The 22,891-nt window shown below is 36.0% G+C and overlaps 1 long non-coding RNA gene and 1 other non-coding gene across 2 annotated transcripts in view; one reads left to right on the top strand and one right to left on the bottom strand.

Annotated features, from left to right (window-relative positions):
* Positions 1-18,381, top strand: part of LOC123835379 (uncharacterized) — a 459,456-nt gene extending 441,075 nt beyond the window's left edge. The window contains exon 10 of the long non-coding RNA XR_010406420.1: positions 18,318-18,381. This is a non-coding gene — a long non-coding RNA (uncharacterized LOC123835379). The remainder of the gene's footprint in view (positions 1-18,317) is intronic.
* Positions 3,162-3,268, bottom strand: LOC123841000 (U6 spliceosomal RNA). Its single transcript, XR_006790148.1, has one exon. It is a non-coding gene; the product is annotated as a U6 spliceosomal RNA (small nuclear RNA).
* Positions 18,382-22,891: the final 4,510 nt, after the last annotated feature.

The raw sequence follows: 22,891 nt of genomic DNA, 5'->3' as shown, positions 1-22,891 counted from the left end.
TGAGAAAAAGAGAGATGAAAGACTACTGGATCATGAGGGGGAGAATTCAAGAAAAAGGTGATACCATAAAGCAAAATAATATTAGAAAAATTAGGATCCCAGAAGAAGAAGAAGAGAGAGAGGAGAGCAGAAGTATATTGGAGCAAATTATAGCAGAGAACTTCCCTAATCTGGGGAAGGAAACAGGCATTCAAATCCAGGAGGCACAAAGAACCCCCTTCAAAATTAATAAAAATAGGTCAACACCTTGACATATAATAGTGAAACTTGCAAATTTGAGACAAAGAGAAAATCCTGAAAGCAGCTCAAGACAAGAGGTCCATAACCTAAGGCTAGAAACATTAGACTGGCAGCAGAGCTCTCCACAGAGACCTGGCAGACCAAAAAGGACTGGCATGATATATTCAGGGTGCTAAATGAGAAAAATATTCATCCAAGACTTTATACAGCAAAGATGTCATTCAAAATAGGAGAGATTAAAACAAAAAACAAAAAACAAAAAACTTCCAGGACAAACATAAAATAAAAGAATTTGTGATCACTAAACCAGCCCTGCAAGAAATATTAAAGGGGATCCTTTAAGTGAAGGGAGAGCCTAAAAGTAACATAGACCAGAAAAGAATAGAAACAATATACAGAAACAGTGACTTTACAGGTAATACAATGACACTAAATTCATATCTTTCAATAGTTACTCTGAAAGTAAATGGGCTGAATGCCCCAGTCAAAAGACACAGGATATCAGATTGGATAAAAGAGCAAGACCAGTTGATATGCTGTCTGCAAGAGACTAATTTTAGACCCAAAGACACCTCCATATTGAAAGTGAGGGGGTGGAAAACCATTTATTATTCCATTTATCAGACTTATTAATAAATAAATATATTTATTATATTTATTTTATATATTTATATTTAAGGGAGAGAGTGTGAGCATTTTTCTGGTAGCATCCACAGAGAGGACACTTATGAACAATGTTTTCAAGATCTCTAACATTTGAATATCTCTACTACTTTTATACTTATGTACTTCAAAAAAAAATGCTGTAGAAATAGAGATCTGTTGTGTGGGAGGGATGGGTAAAATGGGTGAAGGGGATTAAGAGTTCACTTATCTTGATGAGCACTGAGTAAGGCATAGAATTGTTGAATCACTATAGTGTACACCTGAAACTAATATAACATTGTATGTTAACTGTACTGTAACTAAAATTTTTAAAAGTTAGGGAAAAAAAGAAATAGATTTCCATTAAGCAGTTACATTTGGGAAACAACAAACACCTGGATTGTCCTTAATAGGGATCTAATATGGGAGCTGAAATGATTATATACAACAGTTTTCAAAAGTTGTCTCCCAAAACATTGATATTGACTTATAATTAGTTGTCTTTCAATTCTGTATCTTAAGAAATGAGGATAAAGCTATTATTTATATAACCCATCTGATTTCTCCTGCTATATAAAAGTGATGTTATCAAACAAAGCTCAGTCAGAAATTACTTCTTGCATTTTAATCAGGGCATACTACATCCATCAGTCAGAAATTTGAATGATTTATTTAAGACTCCATTTTATAAAATGCAAATTGGTTAGAAGTTTAATACAGTGGCTCAGCACAGAGAAATTAACTCCCCGAGTTGGTTAATGCTAAACTAAACTGATGGACCCAGGGCAGTGAATTTATTTTGATGCTGTGCCATTTTTCACAGTGACACAGTTCAATGCACATGTGAAAATTTCTCTTTTAAAGACTGTACTTCAGAAGTCATCATGTCTCAACTCATTAATCCACTTTGTGCTGACCCTCTTGAAATCTCAGAATAATTTTCCAGGGACTGAACTCATTTCCTCCAGAAATGACTGCAGTCCTGATATCCTGGCATTGAAAAGCACAAAATATCCTGTGAATACTAAAAGTAATAGTAGTCAACACAATAATAATAATAATAGTGCCTACTGTGAGCCACATGCATTATCTCATTTATTCTCATATCTCAACAAACTTACAAGGTAGGTTATTTTTTTTTCAGTTTTACAGATAAAGTAATGGAGAGTCTAAAAGTTTAACTGACACCTAATTCCATATTCATGTTCTAAAAATTATACTTCTTATTTCTAGAGAAATAAGGAAAAAATATAGCAGCCAAGCATAATATCTGTTCTCTATGTTGAAGCTCCTCTCTTTTTTTTCTCTATTATAAGCAAGGACATTTTATCCATTATAGATTCTAACACAGTGCCTTGCACATAGAAGGGACTCAACTGATGCCTGATGAATAAATATGGAAATAAATAAATAAATACGATGTTGATGCAGAACTGAGAAAATAATTTTTTAAATATAATTTTGAATAACATAATGTAATTTACTCTTTTAATTGACAAAATTAAACAATTATAGACTTTTTTTGGGGGGGAGCTGTTCGCGCTGCCATTTTTTTAGTGGTCTCCTTTCCTCCTAATAAAACCAGAAGATTCCTTCTTAGAGATGTTATTTGAAATCAGATTTCTGCAAATCAAATCGTATTTTTTAACCGAAAAAGTTTTTGGTAAAGTAAATCTTTTTCCACAAAAAATCACATTTGTTTTCTCTGAGCTATTATGAAAACTATATCCAGAATTTAGCCGTTATTATTTTTCACCATTGATTTAATGGACACATGTTAGGAAATGTAATCAATAAATACTAAAACCAAATTATTTCATGTCCCTTCTGCTTGAGATCCAACAGCGGCCCTCCACTGCTTTCTAAATACCACAAATAGGCCACAGTGCCCCTCCCAGCCTGGCCCCGACCTACCTCTGGAGATTTCTCCAGCTTATTTAGCCTCAATTCCATACCCGTAGTTTCTTAAGTTATGGCATTAATGTACAAATTCATGTCAGCTGTTTTCCTAGAGCTTGTGACTATTTATTTATTTGGTTCTCATTGCCTGTCACAGTTCTTACTTAGCATTTAGTTAGAGCTTAATGCATATCTTTGAATCAGTTAATTTGTATACGTGTGATAAGCCTCAAACTATGTTGCATGATACTTATGTAACTTTTTAAAAAAATTTTATTATGTTATGTTAGTCACCATACAATACATCATTAGTTTTTGATGTAGTGATCCACGATCCATTGTTTTCGTATAACCCCCAGTGCTCCATGCAGTACGTGAAAAATATGGAACACTTCACGAATTTGCATGTCATCCTTGCACAGGGGCCATGCTAATCTTCTCTGTATCGTTCCAATTTTAGTATATGTGCTGCGGAAGCGAGCACTAGACTTGTTTATTTATAACATAAGTGAATAGAAAGATACACAAAATTCTTAACATCTTTTTAAGACAACACACACTTTCAATGTTAAAAATATTTCATTGCTCAGAACATACTGTATATGTTAATGACAGTATCTGTATGCATCAAACATGACCTGAGAATTTTGAAAAGTCAATTGACAATGCTTTAGTTATATAATGATAATAATTACTGAAATTCAGTTTCCACTGAACACTAAATTTAGTTATATGACCAAGATTGATGTGTTGTCTACATATATTTTAAATAACTGACATTTTCCCAAGTAATGTCATTAAATTATTATACTAAGATTTTTTTTTCTCTCTGAAGATCACTAAATAGTAAGGAGTAATTTGTCCATTAGATGCCTAACAGTGTTTTAAATTATTTTTATCAGAAATCTGCTAATTATTGGACAATGTATTTAGCTATCCAGGTGAATTGTCAAACCATTTGTGACATCTATTGTAATATGTAACTGGATTTTTTCCCTTATTTGAAATACAGGCTTTATGGCACTTTTTTTTTTTTTTAATGTAATGCCCTGGACTATTTGCATCAGAATCACCTGATATTTTCCTAAGCAAAATATGCAAATTTCTAGACCTTCAGTGGACCTAATAATTATGGAGTAAGATAACTCAGAATAATTACAGAGTAGGATCTAGAATTCTAGTTTTTAACAAGTTCCTTGAGTGAAGCTTTTATCTCTAAAGCTTGATACACTGAAGTTTGACACCTGCTGCTTTGTAGCTCATATTTTATTTTTCATTTACAATATTTATCAATCATGTTGAGTAATTGGTGATTTTGCCTAGCTTTGATTTATTTCATTCTGAAGACTTTGCAAGCCGAATTTGTGTTCAAGTCTCACCAATTCCCGTTTATAAGTCTGTTTCACTCCCTTTGCGTTTTCAGAGGATATCAGTTAATCTCTTAATACCCATTCATTTGTGTTATTTACCGTTAGTGCAAATATAGTATCAAAAGTCAAGTCATCAGGTCTCTGAAATTTTAGGCTTTTTTTTTCCTTTGGTTATGTTTACTTCCAGAGAATTTTTTATGTATCAGGAACAAGCTGCCTCATGTTTTTCTCTATTGTTTTAGTAGAAGCAGAATTTTATCTCTAAGACAATAATGTTCTTTTGTTCTGGAAAACACACCTCACACTTTAATAGGTGTTTTAATCATGAAGAAGAAAAGCAAAAATGCTATTCTAGAAAGGAGAAATTTTAGTCGATAAGCAAATTAATTACTCTCTATAATAATGTGATAGGCCACCCTTATTTTGAACTCAACAAGTTTTTTAAACAGCAATGGGGTTTCAATAATGGCTAAATATATTTAGTGAAGCAGGCTGTTTTTTGCAACAGAGGCAAGAAGCAAGACCTAGGAGAGATTTAGAAAGGACCTCTCTGTGGAGAATCAGGGCAAAGGACTCTAAACATAATGCTATTAAATACTCCAGACTGAAATTTCTTGTATGGCATTACATTTTTCCTCATATTCACAAGATTCCAATAAAAGTTTCTTCATGCCAGGCCTTGATGTCAACACTGCTTTTGGCGTCCCATAAGACAAAGTGTCATTAGAGGAGGCACAGACCTTAAGAAGTAGCCCTATGATGTATGTGAAGACTAGCATTATTAGAAAGAAGGCAAGTGGGGTGCCTAAGTGGCACAGTCAGTTGACTCTTGACTCTTGGTTTCAGCTCAAGTCCTGATCTTAGGGTAGTGAGATCAAGCCCTGCACAGGGCTCTCCGCCCATCACTGGGGGGCTCATACATAGTTCACAGTGTCTGCCTGGGACTGTCTCTGCCTCTCCCTCTCCCCTTCCCTCCCCCTCTCAAATAAATAAATAAATCTTTAAAAAAGAAAAGAGGGGCACCTGGGTGGCTCAGTCAGTCTGCCTTTAGCTCAGGTGATGATCCCAGGGTCCTGTTAAGTGGGGAGCCTGCTTCTCTCTCTGCCTGCCACTCTCCCTGCTTGTGCTCTTTCTCTCTGTCAAATAAATAAATAAAATCTAAAAAAAAATAAATGAAAGATGACAAGCATTAGTCAGTACTAATTGGTAGAGCATATAATGACTCCCTGTGATTTCCTAGAAATATGTATTTCTTTGAATTTAAGATACCATTATTTTAAGGTACACCATGATTTTTTTTGTGCCACAGGGAAAGAAGATACTGCCAATTAAACTACCCTACAATGTTTTCTTATAACTTAGATTTTTATTTTATACTTAAGGAAAAAAACCCCTTTAGATTTACTTAAAGATTTTTATTACATAGCACTCTTGCACCTGTGTAAAGATATGAGAATAAAATGAGTAAGATGGTAATAAAGCTTTTTTATATCTTTATATCTTTTCTTTGTAAGTCTGACCTTTCTGAGTTTTTTAACTCAGAGTCATTTATACCTTGTTTTTTCCACTATCTTTGTGATGCTGCATATCTTCAAAGACGCCTGTACTATTGATTCTGGGATTTTCTTTCAGGCTAATGACAGTAGTTTTGAAGCTGGTGTTTTCTTCATCTTGTTATGGAATTCATGAGAAAGATTTTGTACCAAAAACATAGCTTATATTGCTTCCTCAACTTGTTCTTACATTCAAGTGTTCAGAATGTTGAGACATTACATTGGCCAGTTTTGCCATCAGGAATATCTACCAGAATCACATGGGTGATGACAATGATAGGAATCATATAACTTATGCCTGGCTGACAATGATTAATGATTGCAAGATTCCTGACTGTAGGATATATCCTGCTTCAATGATGTTAAAATGTGAACAAATACTTGATAAAATACGGCACTTAGAGCATTGGACTTCTGGCAATCACAAAGATGGAGACTTGGGGATTTTAGTTGAGTACTAAAGAAAGAGTATCCCTTCCCTAAGGCTGAAGAGTTTGGGAATATACAAGTTATATAAGTATTCGTTTGTAATTTTTACTTTTTTTTTAAATTTTTTTATTCTTATGTTAATCCCCATACATTACATCATTAGTTTTAGATGTAGTGTTCCATGATTCATTGTTTGTGCATAACACCCAGTGTTCCATGCAGAACATGCCCTCTTTAATACCCATCACCAGGCTAACCCATCCTCCCACCCCCCCTCCCCTCTAGAACCCTCAGTTTGTTTTTCAGAGTCCATCGTCTCTCATGGTTCGTCTACCCTCCGATTTCCCTCCCTTCATTCTTCCCCTCCTGCTACCTCTTTCTTCTTTTTTTTTTCTTAACATATATTGCATTATTTGTTTCAGAGGTACAGATCTGAGATTCAACAGTCCTGCACAATTCACAGCGCTTACCAGAGCACATACCCTCCCCAGTGTCTATCACCCAGTCACCCCATCCCTCCCACCCCACCCCCCACTCCAGCAACCCTCAGTTTGTTTCCTGCAATTAAGAATTCCTCATATCAGTGAGGTCATATGATACATGTCTTTCTCTGTTTGACTTATTTCGCTCAGCATAATACCCTCCAGTTCCATCCACGTCATTGCAAATGGCAAGATCTCATTCCTTTTGATGGCTGCATAAAATTCCATTGTATATATATATATACCACATCTTCTTTATCCATTCATCTGCCGATGGACATCTTGGCTCTTTCCACAGTTTGACTATTGTGGACATTGCTGCTGTAAACATCGGGGTGCACGTACCCTTTCGAATCCCTACTTTTGTATCTTTGGGGTAAATACCCAGTAGTGCAATTGCTGGATCATATGGTAGCTCTATTTTCAACTTTTTTGGGAACCTCCATACAGTTTTCCAGAGTGGCTGCACCAGCTTGCATTCCCACCAACAGTGTAGGAGGGTTCCCCTTTCTCCACATCCCTGCCAACAGCTGTCGTTTCCTGACTTGTTAATTTTAGCCATTCTGACTGGTGTGAGGTGGTATCTCATTGAGGTTTTGATTTGGATTTCCCTGATGCCGAGTGATATTGAGCACTTTTTCATGTGTCTGTTGGCCATCTGGATGTCTTCTTTGGGAAAATGTCTGTTCATGTCTTCTGTCCATTTCTTGATTGGATTCTTTGTTCTTTGGGTGTTGAGTTTGATGAGTTCTTTATAGATTTTGGACACTAGCCATTTATCTGATATGTCATTTGCAAATATCTTCTCCCATTCTGTGGGTTGTCTTTTGGTTTTGTTGACTGTTTCCTTTGCTTTGCAAAAGCTTTTTATCTTGATGAAGTCCCAATAGTTCATTTTTGCCCTTCCTTCCCTTGCCTTTGGCGATGTTTCTAGGAAGAAGTTGCTTCAGCTGAGGTCGAAGAGGTTGCTGCCTGTGTTCTCCTTTAGGATTTTGAGGGACTCCTGTCTCACATTGAGGTCTTTCAACCATTTGGAGTCTATTTTTGTGTGTGGTGGAAGGAAATGGTCCAGTTTCATTCTTCTGCATGTGGCTGTCCAATTTTCCCAACACCATTTGTTGAAGAGACTGTCTTTTTTCCCTTGGACTTTCTTTCCTGCTTTGTCAAAGATGAGTTGACCATAGAGTTGAGGGTCCATTTCTGGGCTCTCTATTCTGTTCCATTGATCTATGTGTCTGTTTTTGTGCCAGTACCATACTGTCTTAATGATGACAGCTTTGTAATAGAGCTGGAAGTCCAGAATTGTGATGCTGCCGGCTTTGCTTTTCTTTTTCAACATTCCTCTGGCTATTCGGGTTTTTTTCTGATTCCATACAAATTATAGGATTATTTGTTCCATTTCTTTGAAAAAAGTGGATGGTATTTTGATGGGGATTGCACTGAATGTGTAGATTGCTCTAGGTAGCACTGACATCTTCAAACATTTGTTCTTCTGATCCATGAGCATGGAACGTTTTTCCATTTCTTTGTGTCTTCCTCAATTTCTTTCATGAGTATTTTATAGTTTTCTGAGTACAGATCCTTTGCCTCTTTGGTTAGATTTATTCCTAGGTATCTTATGGTTTTGGGTGCAATTGTAAATGGGATCGGCTCCTTAATTTCTCGTTCTTCTGTCTTGTTGTTGGTGTATAGGAATGCCACTGATTTCTGTGCATTGAATTTATATCCTGCCACTTTACTGAATTCCTGTATGAGTTCTAGCGGTTTTGGGGTGGAGACTTTTGGGTTTTCCACATAAAGTATCGTATCATCTGCAAAGAGTGAGAGTTTGACTTCTTCTTTGATGATTTGGATGCCTTTGATTTCTTTTTGTTGTCTGATTGCTGTGGCTAGGACTTCCAATACTATGTTGAATAGCAGTGGTGATAGTGGACATCCCTGCCACATTCCTGACCTTAGGGGGAAAGCTCTCAGTTTTTTCCCATTGAGAATGATATTCGCTGTAGGTTTTTCATAGATGGCTTTTATGATATTGAGGTATGTACCCTCTATGCCTATACTCTGAAGAGTTTGGATCAAGAAAGGATGCTATACTTTGTCAAATGCTTTTTCTGCATCTATTGAGAGGATCATATGATTCTTGTTCTTTCTTTTGTTAATGTATTGTATCACATTGATTGATTTGTGGATGTTGAACCAAACTTGCAGCCCAGGGATAAATCCCACTTGGTCATGGTGAATAATCCTTTTAGTGTACTGTTGGATCCTATTGGCTAGTATTTTGGTGAGAATTTTTGCATCCATGTTCATCAGGGATATTGGTCTGTAATTCTCCTTTTTGATGGGGTCTTTGTCTGGTTTGGGGATCAAGGTAATGGTGGCCTCATAAAACAAGTTTGGAAGTTTTCCTTCCATTTCTATTTTTTGGAACAGTTTCAGAAGAATAGGTATTGATTCTTCTTGAAATGTTTGGTAGAATTCCCCTGGGAAGCCATCTGGCCCTGGGCTTTTGTTTGTTGGGAGATTTTTGATGACTGCTTCAATTTCCTTAGTGGTGATAGGTCTTTTCAGGTTTTCTATTTCTTCCTGGTTCAGTTTTGGTAGTTGATACATCTCTAGGAATGCATCCATTTCTTCCAGGTTATCTAATTTGCTGGCATAGAGTTGCTCATAATATGTTCTTATAATTGTTTGTATTTCTTTGGTGTTGGTTGTGACCTCTCCTCTTTCATTCATGATTTTGTTGATTTGGGTCATTTCTCTTTTCTTTTTGATAAGTCTGGCCAGGGTTTATCAATCTTGTTAATTCTTTCAAAGAACCAGCTCCTAGTTTTGTTGATCTGTTCTACTGTTCTTTTGGTTTCTATTTCATTGATTTCTGCTCTCATCTTTATTATTTCTTCTTCTTCTCCTGCTGGATTTAGGCTTTATTTGCTGTTTCTTCTCTAGCTCCTTTAGGTGTAGGGTTAGGTTGTGTATTGAGACCTTTCTTGTTTCTTGAGAAAGGCTTGTATTGCTATATACTTTCCTCTTTGCTGCATCCCAAATATTTTGAACAGTTGTGTTTTCATTTTCATTGGTTTCCATGAATTTTTTAAATTCTTCTTTAATTTCGTGGTTGACCCATTCATTCTTTAGTAGGATGCTCTTTAGCCTCCATGTATTTGAGTTCTTTCCAACTTTCCTCTTGTGATTGAGTTCTAGTTTCAAAGCATTGTGTTCTGAAAATAGGCAGGGAATAATCCCAAACTTTGGTACTGGTTGAGACCTGATTTGTGACCTAGGATGTGATGTATTCTGGAGAATGTTCCATGGGCACTAGAGAAGAATGTGTATTCCATTGCTTTGGGATGGAATGTTCTGAATAAGTCTGTGAAGTCCATTAAAGAAGATGTGGTATATATATACCATGGTATATATATACAATGGAATATTATGCAGCCATCAAAAGGAATGAGATCTTGCTGAGTGAAATAAGTTAATTGAATTTAAATAAAAAAAATCTATACCTGAAGGAAAAAAAAAGAAACGAAGTAATCAAAAGAGATAACTGTAGGTGGCATTATTAGAACAGTAATTAAATGTATTAGAATTTTTTAGTGAATATATAAATTTCAATTTAATTTAATTTAAAAATGATTTGAGACTTATTTGATTTTTTTTATAGATTCATGAATGTCAAGAATCAGAGGGGGGGCACCTGGGTGGCTCAGTTGGTTAAGCAACTGCCTTCAGCTCAGGTCATGATCCTGGAGTCCCGGGATCGAGTCCCGCATCGGGCTCCCTGCTCAGCAGGGAGTCTGCTTCTCCCTCTCCCGCTCCCCCCTCTTGTGCTCTTTCTCTCTCTCACTCTCTCTCTCAAATAAATAAATAAATAAAATCTTTAAAAAAAAAAGGAATCAGAGGGGTAAGGGTATGGATTGTGCATAGTTAAAGCAGAGATAGTTTTGTTACAGTTTATGTTTCAGAACTGAAGTTTTTTAAATGTAGGTACTTGTGGACTTTAGTATGGATATGATTGAATTGTAGAATATAACCTCAAATATTTTAGAAGAAAAATTCTTTCTATTAAGGACATAGTAATCATCTAACTTTTTCCATGTCTCCATTAAAAGAAATATTCCAGGCGCCTGGGTGGCTCAGTTGGTTGGGCGACTGCCTGTGGCTCAGGTCATGATCCTGGAGTCCCGGGATCGAGTCGCGCATCGGGCTCCCTGCTCAGCGAGGAGCCTGCTTCTCCCTCTGGCTCTCTCTCTCTCTCTCATTCTCGCTCTCTCAAATAAATAAATAAATCTTAAAAAAAAAAAAGAAATATTCCTTCAGAGCAAAGGAGGTTTGAAAAAGTCCCTTTGACACATTACTTTTTTGTTGGCATTAATGGAATAGTATAGACCCTTGCTACTCAAATGGTCTATGGACCATCAGTGTCATCCAGGAGGTTGTTAGCAATGCAGAATCTCAGGTCCCACTCTGGACCTTATAATGAGAATTAACATTTAAACAAGATACTCAGGTAATTCTTACGCACATTAGAGTCTGAAAGGGATGGTTAAAAATCTTCGCACTGTAAATTAGTGCTGTCCAATAGAACTTTGTACAATGATGGTAATGCCCTGTGCCATTCAATACAGTAGCCAGTAAACACATATAGCTATTAAGCACTTCAAATATAGCTAGTGCCAGTAAGAAACTGATCTTTTTTATTTTATGTAATTTTAACTAATTTAAATTTAAATAGCCACACATGGCCAGTGGTTACCATATTATACATTGCAGCTGTAACTTTTTATTCAAATGTATTTATGGGACTAGTGTATGACTTTGAAGCTTTGGGACGTTTGTTCTCTTTATCTCATTTGCCAAAAGTCATAGGGCCCTTGTAACACACTGATACTTCTAAGTGCTGTTTATTTATTTATTTATTATCTGCACTATTCCTGGAACATACTTATTGTATTCCACTACAGTTATTTGTTTATGCTGGGGCTCAGGGCAAGCAACCCCAAAATATGCCACTTTGGCATATTGATTATTTTGATTACTTAAGAAACGGCCAATGCAAAATGTATACTTTGACCCTCCTTTGTCTCCAGAAAGCAGGAAATAAATCTCACATGTGAAAAGTAACCACCCTGTGCTAGGAGGTAGAGATATCATCAGAGATAGGGAATTCAGGGCCAAAGAAGCCTATAAACAAAACTTTTTCTTTTACTGATTTACTATGCCAGCCCAACTTCTGTTTAGAATTCCTTACTAATTGAAGCCCCAAAACATAAGTCTTATTTGTCCTGTCAATTTTTCACAGATTTATTTTCTTTCTCTAATGTGTGTAAAAACTGCATGCCTTGGTCATTTCTTGGGCCTTAATTTTATTATTGCGCCTCCATGCACACATAATTAAACTTCTTTTTCCCTCTTAATCTGTTTCATGCCAATTGAATTCTTAGTCCAGTGAGAAGAACATTGAAGGGGAAAGTAAAATTTTTCTTCCCCAACATTTACATGGCGATTTTCTACCATGTCCCACAATCAACCTGATCCCAAGATGAACTGTAAGCTTCTCAAGGGAGAGATCATGTCTTAATGATCTTTGTATTTCTATTTACCTAGTACCAAGTTTGGCATATAGAGGTACTCTGTGCAATACCATTGAACTGAATTGACAAAGAAATAAACCCATGAGTATTTTTTATTTTATTTTATTTTATTTTATTTTATTTTTAGAGCAGCCATTTTTAAAAACAGCTTTTTGAGGTATAATTGGTGTATAAAAAACTGCACACATTTAACATGCAGACTTGATGAGTTTGGATATATGCAAACACCCATGATACCAATACAATTAAATTAATAAACATATCCAACATGTTCCAAAGACTGTTTTGCTTGTGTTTCTTTTTTAAATGGTAAGAATATTTAACATGAGACCTACCCTCTTAACAAATTTTGAAGTATTTTATATTATATTGTTAAATATAGTCACTATATTATACAGAGATCTTTGGAAGTTGTTTATCTACCATAATTGAAAATTCATTCCCATCGAACAACTTCCTCCCCCCTCCACATCTCTAAGAGATGTCTGCACACCCATGTTTACTACAGCATAGTCACAGTAGCCATTTATGGAAACAAACCATGCATCCACCAACAGAAGAACAGAAAAGAAACATGTGGTATGTATATGGAATGCAACATTATTCAGACTCAAAACAGAAATAAATCTTGCCATTTGCTACAGCATGGATGATCTTGAGGACATTATGTTAAGTGAAATAAACCAGCCACAGAAGAGTAAATACTACATGATTCCATGGCTATGACATATCTATAGTAGTCAAATTCATAGAAGTAGTGCACATGGATATTTATTTTAATAAGACTTAGTAAAGCATGGAATTAGATTTAAAGTAACATTATCTTGGACAATATCCATTAGTGTTCATCCCACCCTGAAAGCAACTGTCAAGCAAACAGAAACAATAACAATTATAAAAACAATAAATTGTGCATGGCTAGACTTAGTTTCAGCTCTTTAAAGTCAGGCTGATGTGAGGAAAATGCTGAAGCAGATCAGTAAACATATTAAATATCCTGGCTAAGTTACTTATGAGTAACATGCAAATCAACCTTTTGTACCATCAGTTCTGAATTGGCAAGAACACCAGAGCTGGGCCTGGGACATGGAAGAGGGGATGTTCCCTTAAGGGGCTAGATGACTGAGACACTGAGGCTGGATAGCCGAAATGTCCAAGTTCCAAGCTGATGTGAGCTAAAAAATTAGCTACAGAAGACAAATAACCAGGGGGTCACTAGCACCAGGTGGATAGCCTGACCCTCATGCCATGGTGGGAATATCCAAATGTTTTTCTGACAAGCAGTGCAAACAGCCAGGTAAACAGCTTGGGACATGAACAGATGGCTTTGTAATGCCAGCTTTTTTTTTTTTTTTCTTTTTCCTCCTCCTCCTCCTCCTCCTCTTCTTCTTCAGAGAAGAAGCAGACCGCCTGTGGCAATAATGGCTTCTAACTTTGAACTCAACAGGCTTTCTCATCAAGATTCTCAAATCATGTGGCTTAGAATGAACTATTACTAAAGCCAGCTCCATGTATTTTGCTCATTTCCATTGTCTTGTGAACAAAGATAAGTCTACTTTAAGTTTTGAACTGTCTGCACCTTCATATTATTTGAATTCACTAGACATTAGGAATGATATATTATGATATACTGAAAATATTTTGTTGATGAATTTCATCCTTATAGTTCATTCTTCAGGAAGTCTGCAATATTTACAAAGAGTTCTGGCAAACAGGGGTCTTTGTTTATTTATTTGTTTTAATCTTTAATTATGGAAATTTTCAAACATATTCAAAAATAGATAATGATAAAAATCCACAAATCTATCGCTCAGCCTCAAAAATGATCAACATCCTATTTCATCTCTCTTTATTATTTGAATAGACTATTTTAAGCCAGATCCCACCATACTATTATTTCAATTATAAGTACTTCACTATGAATCTTTAAGATACTTTTTAAAAAAAATAGAACAATAACATTATCACAGTAATAATTTCTTATTATTTAATGTTCAGTCCCTTTTCAGTCTTTCCTGGTTATCTCAAAATTATATTCTCACAGTTGGCTAGTGTGAATCAAAATTCAAGCAAGGTACAAACTGAATTTATTTGATGTGACTCTTTAAATATATATTTTTTGTATTCTTTAAAAGATTAAGTTGTGTAAGAACACTTAACATGAGATCTACCCATTTAACAAAATTTTAAGTGTACAGTACAGTATTGTTACCTATAGGTACAATGAACACATCTCTACAATGTAATTATCTTGCATTACTGAAACTTTAGACCTATTGAATAGCAGCCCCCCTTACTCCTCACCCCTAGGTTCTGGCAACCACTATTCTACCCTCAGTCTTTTGACAATTTTAGTGTTTGGGGAGGGAAAATAATTTCCCCTTTACCCTTCTGAGTTCTTAGCTTAGACCCCTATAATAAAAGATAGCTTAACAATAGAAAAATGAGCACACATTTATTAACATGTGTACCTCATGTACACATGGGAGATAGCCATGGGAAAATAAGGAATTGTCCAGTGATAGCCTAATCCATCATCTTAAATACTATCTTCAGCTAAAGACAAAAAGAAAGACTTTGGGGGAGGAGGAATAGATGGGGGAGGGACAGGAAGCCCAGTTATGGGTAACCTGGAGGTTACCAGGAAAATTATATAAACAAAAGTAAGGTTTGTTATGCAGATCTAAGTTGATGCCTTCTCCATTGATAAGATTTTCTTGTGATTTAGAGTCCTTCTCTTCCTGGTTTAGAGATGGGGCATGAGAAACTGTCTTTCTAATGAGTTCCCAGGATGGGCACTTTGAGAAGCACTGTATTTGTTTTGTTTGTTTGTTTTGTTTTGTTTTTTAAGATTTTATTTATTTGTTTGTCAGAGAGAGAGAGAGAGAAAGAGAACAAGCACAAGCAGGGGGAGCGGCAAGCACAGGGAGAAGCAGGCTCCCCGCTGAGCAAGGAGCCCAATGAGGGACTCAATCCCAGGACCTGGGATCACAATCTGAGCCAAGGACAGACACTTAACTGACTGGGCCCCCCAGTCATCCCTGAGAACCATTGTTAAACACACATTTCTCTGAACAGAAATTGGTACAGTACATGTGCCTCATTTACCTTCAGAGTGCTATATCTTCATTAAAGTTTATCTGACTGGCCTTACCAAAACTGGTTAGAGCATAATATTAGTCACACCATAACACTAATCACCCCAAACTCAGAGGCAGAATAACACAATGGTTAAAAACACAACACTGTTTAGAAAAGATACAAGCACTCCTATGTTTATTACAGCATTATTTATAATAGCCAAGATTTGGAAGCATTCGAAGTGTCCATGAATAGATGAATGGATGAAATACACACACATATTGCGGCGCCTGGGTGGCTCAGTCGTTAAGCGTCTGCCTTCGGCTCGGGTCATGATCCCAGGGTCCTGGGATCGAGCCCTGCATCAGGCTCGCTGCTCAGTGGAGAGCCTGCTTCTCCCTCTCCCACTCCCCCTGCTTGTGTTCCCTCTCTCGCTGTTTCTCTCTGTCAAATAAACAAATAAAATCTTTGAAAAAAATACACACACACACAATGGAATATTACACAACTGTCCAAAAAAGGATGAGATCTTGCCATTTGTGATAACATGTATAAACCTAGATGGTATTATGTTAAGTGAAATAAGTCAGACTGAGAAAGACAGATACCATACAATTTCACTCATATGTGGAATCTAAAAAGCAAAGCAAATGAATAAACAAATAAAAAACAGAATCAGTCTTATGAATACAGGGAACAAACTAGAAGGTTGCCAGAGGGAAGCGGGTGGGGGTGGGCAAAATGGGTGAAGGGGAGTGGGAGATATAGGTTTCCAGTTGTGGAATGAATAAGTACTGGAAGAAAAGGCACAGCACAGGGAATATTAGCCAATGATATTGTAATAGCACTGTATGATGACAGATGGTAGCTACACTGTGGTGAGCATAGTATAATATAATATAGAGAGAAATTGAATCACTATGCTGTACACCTGAAACCAATATAACATTGTATGTCAACTAAACAAACAAAAAGCTGCTTGGCATTAGAAAGATCAGGATTTTCTTTCTAATTTTCCTGCCATATAGCTATGAAACATCAACCATGTTGCTTAATCTTATGACTCATTTCCCTCACCTGTAAAATGGGAAAGTACTAGTACCAAATCATGGGGCTGTTTTAAGGATTAAATAAGATAATGTATGTAAGGCATCTGATAAGTCTTTTAATTCTTTAGCATGATATTAGAGCTTGGTTAATGTCCTTACCTTGGCTGACCAGAGTTTGAAGTTTAATATTACTTGGCGTTTGTTAAATAGTACCTAACAGGAATACAAAGGCTTTAGGAGTTTTGCAAGAACTGTCCTTGAGGGTATAAAAACTATAATTGCTTTTATAATTTGCAGTAAGTAGGTTTAACTTTTAGTTTTGAAAAGGATTTCGGAGAGCCATAAGTAGGAAAAAAATAAGTTCATAAAATCAAGTGTGTACCTTCTATTGTGTGGGGGAATGTTGAGGAAGAATTCTTTTTTAAGGAGCTCATACAACCTGAAGCAAAGTCTTGCAGAGTCCCAGAACCATTTCTGTCAACTGTCTTCTTAAATAAAATCTAGTGACCTGTATCCAACCAACAGAAGATCAGTTTAGTCAATTTATTTTTTAAAACAATCTCCATTAAGGAAATTGAATTGATTGACACGTGGTCAAAATAATTGGATAACTGGCAGTAGTTTTTATCTTACAGCCAGGAGTTTTGGCATTATAGCAGATCCTAAGAATTTTGCTATGTTGTCCTTACCACTGGAATAGAATGAAATTGGTTAACATTTGGGGTTTCGGGTTTGTTTTTTTTAATTTTTGCAGGGTCCTCTGAGTTTGTACTGCACTGCCCTCTGGAGGACAGAATTCATCATGACACATACGTTGTAATTTTAGGGAAGTCTATGCTCCTCCATAAAGACAAACTGGGCTTCAAAGAAGGTGTAATTCATGATAATAGCACCAGGACATAACAGCAAAATAGAGATTATTATAACTTATGCTAATACCTCAGTTGGCACTATTGAGTAGTGTTGTTTTTCTTTCTTTTAAAGATTTTATTTATTTATTTGAGAGAGAGAATGAGAGAGAGCACATGAGAGGGAGGAGGGTCAGAGGGAGAAGCAGACCCCCTGCTGAGCAGGGAGCCCGATGCGGGACTCTATCCCGGGACTCCAGGATCATGACCTGAGCCGAAGGCAGTCGCTTAACCAACTGAGCCACCCAGGCGCCCCAGTAGTGTTGTTTTTCATTCCGAGTATTAAATTTCAACCTCTATAACATGATTAAGGTTTCTTTTAATCAATATTCCTTTAAAAAATTATGCACCTGTCTTAGTTGGCTTTTAAAATAAAGTTCTAAATGTTCCCATATTTTAATATATTAATAGTTGAAATTCTAAATGCATCAAATTTATTTTTCTGATAATCAGTTTGCCCTTTATATTTTGAATATAGATAAAATTTCCTATGTGAAGAATAAATATGTCTTTGTATTCATTTGCCATAGATTTTGACATATAGTCAAAGGTTAGTTCCTTACACTGTACATGTGCATGAAAACTCACTGGTTGGGTCATAAAAATAAGCTATTCAGGTATTTCTGTAGAAAATAAGTCTGTTGAACTTGACTGGTGGATAAAATCAATGAAACCAGGAAAGAAAGATAGAGAAATATTTTAAGCAGATCTAAGTGATGTTAAGATCTTTCTTGAACTTTGAAAATTATTGCTTTAAAAAAATTACTGTCACAGAAAGAAATTCAGGATGCACTTCATGGGACAAAATTTGTGCGAAATTACACAGTGATAGTATTGTCCATGATTATCCTGTATTATTGTCTAATTTTATTTGGTTTCTATGAATTTGGTATAACAAGAGAAGTTACTTTGTGTTTTTCTTTTATACATCAGGCTAGAAACCCAAGATGTTTTTGGCTGTGATCTTTAGGCTGAGAACTAGACTAATTTTAAGATGAAAGAGGAAAAAAACAAAGTGGGAATCTTAAGGATTTATTCTATTTTCCTTTCTTATTCTTGTCTAGGTTTTCAACCAAACAAAAGCATCTGCATGTTGACTTCAGGCTGCTAACTAAGGTCCCATGTAGGTAAGTTCTTACTTAACACTGCTAAGCTGCCAGTCCAAACTGGGATGGGTAACCAAAAAATGGAGCTAAACAGTAAATGTTACTTGTCTCTCACAGTTGTTTTTCAGCTCCTGTCACCTTAAGACTATTCCACATTTTCCAGTGTCAGGATCTAAAAGCTAATAGATTACTTTCTATTTGGTTTTTAACTGTAATATTAGTTCAGGTCAAATAGCCAATTAACAGATTAATCAAAACATGAGAATCAATTTCCAAATGACATTGCATGTAGGAGTTAAGATTTAAGAGAAAGAAGGGACTGAGGCAAAAAAAAAAAAAAAAAGAGGAGAGTTTTGTTTTGTTTTGTTTTGTTTTTGAGAGAGAGAGAGAGGGTGGGAGGAAGGGCAGAGGGAATCTTAAGCAGGCTCCATGCCCAGCATGGAGCCCAAAGCAGGGCTAGATCTCAAGACACTAAGATCATAACCTGAGCCAAAACCAAGAGTTGGATGCTTAACCAACTGAGCCACCCAGCTGCCCTGAGGTTCACTCTTTTTAATAGTACTTATCTTACTGGGATAGCCAGATATTAAGAATTCACGTTAATTTCTCTGCTTTTTAAATCCCTATTCATTGCTCCTATCTCTACTTCAACTGTTAATGTACACTTAAAATGTCAGTATTTCAACATTTCAATGGAAATAACAAACTTAGGTAAGCTGGAATCAAATGCAAGATTGCACTCATTTTTGTTTTTACTTGTTATTCCATTATTATTTATTTAGCAAACCATTGGAGTATGCTTACCTCTTTTCTTCTGGATACAAGCCTTTTATAATAAATGCTCACTGTGCCTATCAGATTTCACTTCAAATGATTTATTATGTCAGGGAGCCCCTGTGCTACTGTTTTATTATATTACATTTCCTTTCTAGTACATATAGCTTTCTCATGATAAAGCTAATTCTGAACTCATTAGTACCAATTGCATATTAGCCTATATCCCAATATGACTATTGAAATATTTTACTGTTTGTGCCAATAATTTTATAACCTAATATTCATGTACTTTATCTGTTAATCACCACAACCTGAATTAATGCAGCTATATATCTGATTTATTTGCTACTGTTTCATGATCCCAGAAGAGCTGCAGCACATTTCAGAGTCTTAAATATGTGCATATTGAGTTTTCATGTTGCTTAAAATTTTAGAGTAAAATTTTGACTTTCTGTGTTGTTTTAAAATCAAATTTAAAAGAAAAGTTTTGAGGTTTCTAACCATTTGCTTGGCATATAGTAATGCTGACTTCTAAGTACATGCACATATGATTTCTTATTTGCTGATTTCTCTCTATAATAGAAATTTTGTAAATATGGCCACCCCTGCCCCCAAAACATATACTTCAATCTTCATCCATAAAGAGTTTGACATACAAGTTTCAACTTTGATTTGCATTGTATAATTTTAAGTTGCTCTCTGTATTAGATAGATTCTTAAAAACTAGAATAGATGAACTTTGTCCTGTTTCTAACTACCGAACTTCTCATTTAATTGCAGAGTTAGATTCACACACATATCTGCCCCTCAGACTTCTTGGCTAAATGTATGCTTTATTAACTGTTTAAAGTATGATTACTCTGAAATCATAAACACTGGTGCATTGTACTGAAATGAACTTTGAAGATTTCCATGTAGGGACTTAGTGGATGTGTTTTTAAAAAACTAAGTGGCTGAAATAATGTGTACAATTTTAGGTCTCCAGTTTTCTTTTATTCTTATTTCAAATACACTGGCACCAATAAGCATAGCAAAAGCAAAACACCTGTAATATCATTTATTTTCTTAACCATGATGGGACTCCATTTTTAACAACATGGTAAGTCATTCTGTTCAGTAAGAATAAAGTTATGGGAGCAAACACAATCATTCCAGTGTCTGAGCAGTAAAAGCTGGTAATAAGATTAGCTGGGTTGGGGGGGAGGGGAGACTAGCAGAACTCCATAACCTAAAGTGAGATTGAGATATAAATGTCTAAGGAATAAATTTAATTAATCTTAAGGAATTCACACCTCTCCAATCCTCACATTTGGGGCAACTTCAACTTTTGACCAGTGGCTTTAATAAGCTTTTGCTAAAAGTAGATATCATCAGCATTAGAAACCTTTTGTACATCCATTATTCATTGGAATTATCTATCTCCTAAGCTAATGATCGTTAGCATCTTCCTTACTGGCTCTGGAGAGGGAGTATAACTCATTATTTCATTTTTCTAAAGGTAGGAGTTCAGCATATGCCAGTTAAATGAGAAAACTATTCTAATTGACCTTGAGAGGTTAAAAGAATGGATTTGATAGAAAAAAAAAGATAAATGGAAAAAAATAAGCTAAAAAATATGACCATCTGAAAAGTAACAAAAGGAACAGGAGTATTCACTTGAGTACAAATAGCAACAATAATTTAGGAAAGCATACACAATGTTACCTATGGCTATTCTAGAACAAAACAGAATTATAATATTCAGTATAAAATTGGCACTAATTTAAACTACATAAGTGATTGTTTTTGACTGAGGAAAGTGGTTAACAGTAAGTTAGTTTTCTGATATAAATGAGAAGTGGGATATTTTAGCCATTGAAAATGTGTTCAACTTAACCTCAGGTTAATTTCCTTCGTGATTTTTCTTCCTAAAACCCAACCCTGGGAAAGGAGAGTCTTTTCAAAAAATGGTACTGGGAAAACTGGATATCCACATGCAAAAGAATGAGTTTGAACCCTTAATTTATGCCATATACAAAAATTAACTCAAAATGGATCAAAGATATAAACATAAGGCTCCGAAATACAAAACTCTGAGAAGAAGGGGAAAGCATAAGGCGGAAGCTTTAAGACATTTTTGGATAAAATAACCAAAGCACAGGTAACAAAAGAAAAACGAGGTAAAATGTGGACTTCATCAAAAATAAAAACTTTTTGGGCTTTGAAGAACACTATCAAAAGAACAAGAAGGCCATCCACAAAACAGGAGAAAACATTTTAAATCAGATATCTGATAAGGGATTAATATTCAGAATATATGAAGAACTACAACTGAACAACAACAAAATAATCTGGTTAAAACACGGACAAAGAGCTTGAATAGACATTTCGCCAAAGAAGATATACAAATGGATAATAAGCACAAAAAAAGATGCTAAACATCACTAACATTAGGAAAACTAGAGTCAAAACCACAGTAAGATAGTCTTGTGAAAGATGGCTATTAGAATGGCTATTATAAGAGAAAGGCGGGGGAGCAGAAAATAACAAGCATTGACGAAGATGTGGAGAAATTGGAACCCTTGTGTACTGCTGGTGGGAATGTAAATTGGTGTAGCTGCTATGGAAAACAGTATGCCAGTTCCTCAAAAATTTAAACAGAATTATCATATAATCTATGAAATCCACTTCTGGGTTTATATCCAAAACAATTGAAAGCAGGGACCCAAATAGGTATATTTTCTTAAGATGTTATTTATTTATTTGACACAGAGAGAGAGAGAGCACAAGCAAGGGGAGTGGCAGAGGGAGAGGGAGAAGCAGGCTCTGCTGAGCAGCCCGGTGCGGGGCTCGATTACACCCATGTTCATAGCAGTATTATTCACAGCAGCCAAAAGGTGAAAGTAACCCAAATGTCCATCCACAGATGAGTGGATGAACAAAATGTGGTATGTACCTACTGTGATGGTTAATGTGTCAACTTGGAGGAGGTATTTGGATAAGATTAACATTTAAATTGCTTTAAGTAAGCACATTGCCCTCTTGAATGTGGGTGGGCCTCATCCAATCAGTTGAAGGCCCACTAGAACAAAAAGATTGGTCTCTCTATGCAAGAGGGAATTCTCCAGCAGACTGCCCCTTGTCTTCACCTGCACCATCAACCCTCCTGGGTCTTTGCCTGCTGACCTTGAGACTAGAATTGTACCACTGATTGTCCTCAGTCTCCAGGCTACCAGCCTCCACTCTATACTCACACCATTGGTTCTCCTGGGTCACAAGCCTGCTGGCCGAAATTACAGATTTTGGACTTCCCAGCCTCCATAATCATTGATAGCCAATTCCTTATAGCAGATCTCCTTATATAGAGATTGGTTCTATTTATCTGAAGAGCCCTGCCTATTGTGCCTACAATTGATATGTGTAAGTATCTATATACTTGTTGCACTTATCTTTAGTTGTAAAATTTCTCACCATCAGAGCTTGGTTGATCTCGCTAGCGTCTTACACTTTACTCTCAGAGGTTTTGGATACCGAATGTCTGTCTGATTTGGGGGCTCTGGTATCCCAGGATTCCATACATTTTATAATAGTGTAATGCTCACTTTTGCTGTCATAAATCTTCACTTCAGACATCAGTTAGCTGTTTCATTCACCTTTAGTGGTTTGGTACAATCTGTTTCTCAATCCCTGCCCTGCCTCCCTGCATTTATTCCAACACTTAATCTCAAAGCACCTCATTCCCTCTTTACCACTCAGCTATCAATTGCCAGCTGGAA

Source organism: Mirounga angustirostris, unplaced genomic scaffold, assembly GCF_029215605.1.
Source record: "Mirounga angustirostris isolate CCGP_5_RB_7025 unplaced genomic scaffold, mMirAng1.0.hap1 SCAF_12, whole genome shotgun sequence".
Lineage (NCBI taxonomy): Eukaryota > Metazoa > Chordata > Mammalia > Carnivora > Phocidae > Mirounga > Mirounga angustirostris.
This window is presented reverse-complemented; position numbering and strand designations above follow the sequence as displayed.